This window comes from Neofelis nebulosa, chromosome 1 (genome assembly GCF_028018385.1).
Source record: "Neofelis nebulosa isolate mNeoNeb1 chromosome 1, mNeoNeb1.pri, whole genome shotgun sequence".
In the NCBI taxonomy this organism is placed as follows: domain Eukaryota; kingdom Metazoa; phylum Chordata; class Mammalia; order Carnivora; family Felidae; genus Neofelis; species Neofelis nebulosa.
The window spans coordinates 218,437,270-218,443,292 of NC_080782.1; the positions used below are offsets into that span (position 1 = coordinate 218,437,270).

Below are 6,023 nucleotides of genomic sequence, written 5' to 3' on the forward strand. Positions count from 1 at the left end.
ACAAGGTAAAATGTCCATTTGAAAGAGACTTAGATCTGCATTCAGAAAACAAGGCCAGTTGTAGACAGCATCCAAGGGGGGCTTGGAGGACCCCTACTTCCTGGTACTCACACCCCCGGGTAGTCCGCTCCCTCCCACGCTGAATATGGCTGACCTGTGGAACCGTTCGGGTGTTGAGGGAATGATGGTGTGTGACTTCCGAAGCCAGGTCATGAAAGATGCTGTGCCTTCTACCTTGCTGTCTATTGGCTCTCTCGCTCTGGGGAATACCAGCTTCCTATCACCGGGCCACTCAAAACAGCCCTAGGATGAGGTCCACGGGGTGAGGAATTGAGGCCTCCTACCAGCGCACATGTGAATGAGCTTCTCGGAAGTGACCCCGCCCCAGCCCGGCCGGATTCAGATGATTACAGACGCGGCTTAACCTTCTGACAGCTTCACGAGAAAGGTCCCAAGCTAAATCACGCCTGAACTCCTGACCTATAGAAGCTGCAAGATAAGCAGTGTTTATTATTGTTTTAAAACACTAAAACTGGGGTGGGGGTGGGGTTGCTTGGGCGACTCAGTCGGTTACGCCTCCCACTCTCGATTTCCGCTCAGGTCGTGAGCTCACAGTACTCTAGATTTCGGCTCAGATCATGATTTCATGGTTAGTGAATTTGAGACCGTATCCGGCTCTCTGCTGACAGTGGGGAGCCTGCTTGGGGTTCTCTCTCTCTCTCTCTCTCTCTCTCTCTCTCTCTCTCTCTCTCTCTCTCTCTCTCTCTCTCTCCCTCCCTCCCTCCCTCCACATACACACACACTCTCTCAAAATAAATAAACATTAAAAAAACCCACGGGGCGCCTGGGTGGCGCAGTCGGTTAAGCGTCCGACTTCAGCCAGGTCACGATCTCGCGGTCCGTGAGTTCGAGCCCCGCGTCAGGCTCTGGGCTGATGGCTCGGAGCCTGGAGCCTGTTTCTGATTCTGTGTCTCCCTCTCTCTCTCTGCCCCTCCCCCGTTCATGCTCTGTCTCTCTCTGTCCCAAAAAAAAAAAAAAAAAAAAACCCACTAAATTTGGGTGTTATTTGTAACAGCAATAAATACAGTGAGTCACAGTAAACAAGGCTAAAAAGATTCAGATATGTATTTGAATATAAAAGGATAGGTATTCAGATATGTATTTGAAAATAAAAGGAATTCCAGTATTTATTCAGAACGTTAAATTTTAGAACACATGACAAAGTTCTTTTGATTATGTAGAACTGACTTCACTCATTTGTGGGTGTACGCCCCCTCCCATTCATACCTACCTATTCATTAGGCTGTAATTACCCTTTTCCAGGTAGTGCTGTCGATCGGCAGCACCGGAAGAGCCCTTGCAGGTGGATAAGCTGGGAGAGAGGGGAGAAGGAACTTCCTCCTCCTCAGCAGCAAACCACGACAGAAAACAAGATCCAAGACTGTCTAAGCCAGCAGCGGGCATTAGCCCGGACGTCTTCGAGTTCACATCAGTGGGCCTAGGGTTACCAGCCCTGCATGTCCGTGCCACCTTCCAGGAAGGAGACGGCCAAGCGTTCAAACAGTCACGGGCTGAGTCTCACGGAGCCTTTTGAACTACAACTTGTTTTGTAGGAACCAAACCTGGGCGCCCTCTGGTGGCCTACCAAGAAATTACACCACGCAAACATTACTGGTCCCTTTAAGTACATATAGGAATTTAATTTAGTGAAGTCCCTTTTCTATACATATACTACGGATGCAGCAGCTGGGCAGTGTGATTTTCAAAAAGAATAACTATACCTACATACTTTTTTTTTACCCTGTTGCAGATATTTTTCATTCTTTCCTACACGTATCTATACCTTAGTGCTGCAACTAATGGTTTATGGCTATTGGTTGTACCAATTTTAATAAAATCATAGCAATTCCACCATCCAGTCTAACTCTCCTGGCAAGTCTTGGAGAAGTGCTTGCAAAGTTTGTTAAATTTTTCTGGAGAGCTAGAATAGCAATGATGAACTCAGCTGCTCTTATATTTTAATTTTTACTGGTTCCAAAAGACCCTGGGGCAAGATTTCAGTATTATCAGTTTGTTTACCCTCCCCACCATGTCATCGTTTTCCCTGCCTTTGCCTTTCTTTGAGTTAGGAAAGGGCAGGAATAGAGGAAAAATAGTCACAAAACGATACAAAAAGCTGATAGATGTGTGCATGAAGAGCTTTATAGTACTTAATATCTTTGGAAAGAATAAATTCATAAAAGATCAAGGCTAACCACTTTGGACGTCTTAGAATGCCCACAGCACAAATTCATAACAGAATTAGACTGAACTTAATGTACCAACAGCATCATTTCCATTCATTTCCAAGAGAATGTTTGGTATCTTCCTGCAAAGACATATCTAGAAGCAAGACTCTCTCTCTCTCCTCTCTCTCCTCTCTCTCTCCATTTAGCCATCAAGCATTTCAATAATGGGACGCAGCAGTGTCCCTGTCCTTTGGTACTACCTGTGTTTTATTGTGCGTTTTCACTTAATGGTTTTATGAACACTTTATGTTGCTAAGCAAAGAGCCGAGTCTGGGCTCTTCTCTCTGAGGCTCTGCAAATGTCTGCTCCGTCATGGTTCTGAAGGGAACTTCACTACACCTAAAAGGTACTCTCATGAGTGTTTTCTCCCGACCTTGCTTTCTCTTTCCTTGGGCCGCTCCCAGGATGGTCCCAGCCGCGCAGCAGGCGCCCCCTCCAGGCGACGTTTCCTTCGGTGGACGCACCGAGAGAGGCCCCAGGCAAGACCCTTCAGCTGTTTGTGCTGCAAACCAGTTGTCAATTAGGCTTCACTTTCACGCTCCCCAAAGGGAGCGAGCAGCCGCTCGGTTTGTCCAGTGGCTGCAACCGGCGAATCCGGAACGGCTGCTTCTCGTCTTAGTCCCTGGAAAACAGGATTGAGGGGGAGGCGGAGAGGGGTCACGCCGAGGAGTTGCTGGGGCTTATTGTTCGATTTGGGCAAGTTCGAGGGCATCCTGCTAGGCAAAGGCAGGTCGGGAGAGGCTGGGAAGATGGAGGCGCCCCCTGCACGCCCCCCCCCCCCCACACACACACACCCCGGCCCCCAGGCACCAGTTGCCCTCTGGCGAACAGCAAGCGCACCGGGCGGGCTGCGGGCCCCGGCGGCATCGCGCTCCCGGCCTCTCGGGGCGAGGCGAGGCTGGCGCCGAGCCGTGTCCTCTCCCGGGGAGTGCTCGGTCCCACCCCACCCCGACCCCCACCCCGGCCCCTGCTCCCGGAGCCGGCCCCCCTGTCCTCGCCGCTGTGGGCAGGGGTGGCGCGCGCGGGGGGCCCGGGGCGGGGAGGGCGGCCGCGCGCCGGGGACTCTCGGACGCCCGGGAGCGGACGGAGGCGGGGGAGGGCCGGCGGGTCGTGGGTCTCTGGCTGCCGCACTTCCGAGGGGGCGCCCAGCCGTCTCCGGCAGACAGAAATCTGTCCTCCTCTCTAGGGCTGTGGGTGTGGTTCTGAACGGTGGGTCTTTGATTTTTCCCTAGGATGGTCCGCAGGGGTCCACATCACAAGTCCCTCCAAAAAGTCTGTGTGTTCATTGAATGTCCCCAGAAGATTTGGCGCTACACCAAAAGCAGACAGGTAAACACCTTTAAATGTCACCATAATAATGGCGATTTTCCGGACAAATATCTTGACATGTGGCCCTAGGAGGGGCAAGCAGCGGTGGGCAGGCAAATGGCCCTTGAAGCCTTTGACTCGGTTTAAAAAGTGAGAGATGGGGGCGCCTGGGTGGCTCAGTCGGTTAAGCGTCCGACTTCGGCTCAGGTCACGATCTTGCAGGTCTGCGAGTTCGAGCCCCGCGTCGGGCTCTGGGCTGATGGCTCAGAGCCTAGAGCTTGCTTCCAATTCTGTCTCCCTCTCACTCTGCCCCTCCCCCGTTCATGCTGTGTCTCTCTCTGTCTCAAAAATAAATAAACGTTAAAAAATTTTTTTTTAAATAAAAAAAAAAAGTGAGAGATGGGGGGAGGGGGGCAAGGGGTACAATCTGCTTTCCAGAAACGTGAATTTTAGGCCTTTTCCTGGCATTTCTTCTTTCCATGCAGAATTTTGCTCAATGTCAACACGCTTGTTAGACTTTAAACTCATATTCTTTTCTGCGCTGAGTTCTTGTTTTGTCAGTTATTCAGCAAATATCTACAAAGCACCCGGTGGAAAGTATTCTAGACACTAAAACTAAAAAAAAAAGAAAAGAAAAGAAAAACAAAAAAACAAAAAACACATGGCCCTGACATGTCCCTGTTTTCCTGGAACTTCCATTCTAATGGGTGCAGGGAGAGGGATAAACAGTAGCCGGGAAATATATAACGTATCAGGAGGTAATACCATATCCAGGAGGGTTGCTCTGTTAGGTGGTTGGTTAGGAAAGGTCTTCCTTTCTGATAGGAGAGCAGAGACCTTAAGAAATGAGAAGAAATGTAAGCCACGTGGACATCTCTGGGAAGAAGAAAGCCAGGAGTGTGTGTGTGTGTGTGTGGGGGGGGTGATATTTGAGCGAGGGGGGTTGCTGGAGATGAAATCACAGGGCAGGGGACCACCTCACGGTGGGCCTCCTCCAGGGACCCGGGAAGCTGTGGGAGGGTGTGTTGGAGGCCTAACAGAAGGGACTGAGGTTGTTAAAGCTCACCCGCCTGTGAAGGGAGAATAGACCGGGTCCAGGGCAGAGCAGTTAGCCAGCCTGTGGACAGTGGCAGATGAAAAATGGCGGTCGCTTGGCCCTGCGTTCCCTGTGAAGATGATGAGAAGTGGTCATTGCCTGGGTTTATTTTGAAGAAAGATCCAGGTGTTATAGGGCCTAAAGCTGATATAACTGGGGAGGCCCCATTTAAGGAAATAAAATTATGACTCCAAAGTTAGGTATGAGAGTGGCTGTTGCTTACCTTGGGGTCCATGGACACCTTTTCACACCCTCCTATGGAAGTATGCACTTGGGTAGAAAAAAAGTACATCTTTATTTTCTTTAACCTCTAACTGAAAATTAGTATATTTTTCAATTATAAATGCAAGCAACACACTACAGTAGTAAGAACATTACCTTTGACCTTGTCACTAATACAGTACTTTGACTTTATCAAATACTAATAACCATACTTTATACCAATAATAATACTTTGATTTTGTCACATATGACAATGCAGTTGTACAGATAGTTCAGAATATCCTTCATGCTCATCATTATTTTTTTAAGTTTACTTATTTATTTATTAAAAAATTTTTTTTAACGTTTATTTATTTTTGAGACAGAGACAGAGCATGAACAGGGGAGGGGCAGAGAGAGAGGGAGACACAGAATCTGAAACAGGCTCCAGGCTCTGAGCTGTCAGCACAGAGCCCGACGCGGGGCTCGAACTCACGGACCGCGAGATCGTGACCTGAGCCAAGGTCGGCTGCTTAACCGACTGAGCCACCCAGGCGCCCCAAAGTTTACTTATTTATTTTGATAGAGGAGAGGGGAGGGGCAGAGAGAGAGAGAGAGGGAGAGAGAGAATCCCAAGCAGGCTGTCAGTGCAGAGACCACTGTGGGGCTCGATCCCATGAACCATGATCATGATCTGAGCCGAAATCAAGAGTCAGATGCTTAACAGACCAAGCCACCCAGGTGCCCCGTCCATCATGACTTCAATATTTCAGTAGTTATTAGGTCTGCCAGTGAATCTTCCTATTTAATGCACGCAGAAGCAAATATGACGATATTATAAATGGGTTCACTTAATATTGTGAAAACTGTATTTCAGTGGTGTCCTTTGTAATCATATATACTTTATTTTATACATTTAAAGACATTACTCTGTGGTGCCTGGCTGGCTCAGTTCGTAGGGCATGCACCTCTTGATGTCAGGGTAATGAGTTCGAGCCCCAGGTTGGGCATGGAGCCTACTTTAAAATTAAAAAAAAAATTAAAACAACAACAACAACAAAACATTATTTTGAGAAGAGGTTAATAGGCTGCTTCAGACTGCCACAGAGGGCCATAGGAAAAAAGGCTAA

The 6,023-nt window shown here is 48.7% G+C and overlaps 1 long non-coding RNA gene across 1 annotated transcript; it reads right to left on the bottom strand.

Annotated features, from left to right (window-relative positions):
• Nucleotides 1-1,101: 1,101 nt before the first annotated feature.
• Nucleotides 1,102-3,238, bottom strand: LOC131485455 (uncharacterized). Its single transcript, XR_009248857.1, has 3 exons — nt 3,129-3,238; nt 2,662-2,910; nt 1,102-1,641 (listed from the first exon to the last, which is right to left on the bottom strand). It is a non-coding gene; the product is annotated as an uncharacterized LOC131485455 (long non-coding RNA).
• Nucleotides 3,239-6,023: the final 2,785 nt, after the last annotated feature.